Below are 1188 nucleotides of genomic sequence, written 5' to 3' on the forward strand. Positions count from 1 at the left end.
GAACGTGCAACATCAAAGAAAATCTGAGAGATTAATAATGAAAAAACGAGTCATTTAAAGTGAATAAAAGCATTACCAGAAGAGTATAAAGGTGGGGAAATGCGGCGACTGGAAAGAAATCGTAGGCAGGTTGATCTTTAGATCGAAACGTGAAATATAGAACTATACTGTCGTTCACAGCAAATATTACAAAATTGTACCTTTTGCGAAAAACAGCAGTCAGATCTGAATAAAGGTTTCATGGATGAATTAGAATTTCCTCGACACAAACGAATTGCCACTAATGAAAGGGAAAACTACTGAAAGAGAAAGTAAACAACCTGAAGCTAGAATTTATAGGCATAATGAAAAATTAAATAATATAAAATTTAATTGGGGCAGATTAGCAGGAATGTATGAGAAATGGAGGCCACAGGATATGACATAGTTCACTGCTTGCCATGTGATTCACATTTATTTAGCAATTAAAAAAAATAGTAAAACACAATGGCAGGAAAATCATACCAGGCTAACACAATGGCTTTGAATTGTAGATCCAAGATTTAACCACGATAGCAGAATGATATCAGGCTAACACAATGGATTTGAATCATAGACCCAAGATTTAACTTCGTTGCCTAGAGCTGACAAATTTGAAGCAAGAATTTTTCAAGGTCAACTTGTAACAACACCAACGCTATACTATTGTACATATAATAATTTTTTCTTCTGATTTTCGATAAATTAGTGTAATCGATGTTCTGATTTCATTTCTTTTTCTTTTCTTGTCATTGTGTTAAAGAAACTATAAACAATTTTCGATGCGAATATTAATATTTATGTCAAATTTCAAGAAATATTGTAACAAAATTGAAATGTTGAAACTATTGTAAGATGTCGAAGTTGTAATTGTGCGTCTGGTCCATACGTAGGCAATGTATTAGGATATGTAGAGTGCAAAACCTTTGGTGAATACCCTGTCTGTAGGGGAGCGGTAAAAGGTGGATGGCAGGCGAGCGCGGGAAAATGCACGGCATAACGGGCTCAGCAGTAGTAGTCGGAGTTGGGCTTTGATCTGAGCAACACGTTCTGGATCGAAGAGGCTCTCCTGGAAAACGTGATTTCGGTTGAGCCTCGGATGTGGCGTTTCCGACGCCTATACAGCATGGCAATATTCCATAGGCACTAAATGGAAAAATATTGCGACGC

This window comes from Schistocerca serialis, chromosome 4 (genome assembly GCF_023864345.2).
Source record: "Schistocerca serialis cubense isolate TAMUIC-IGC-003099 chromosome 4, iqSchSeri2.2, whole genome shotgun sequence".
NCBI lineage: Eukaryota > Metazoa > Arthropoda > Insecta > Orthoptera > Acrididae > Schistocerca > Schistocerca serialis.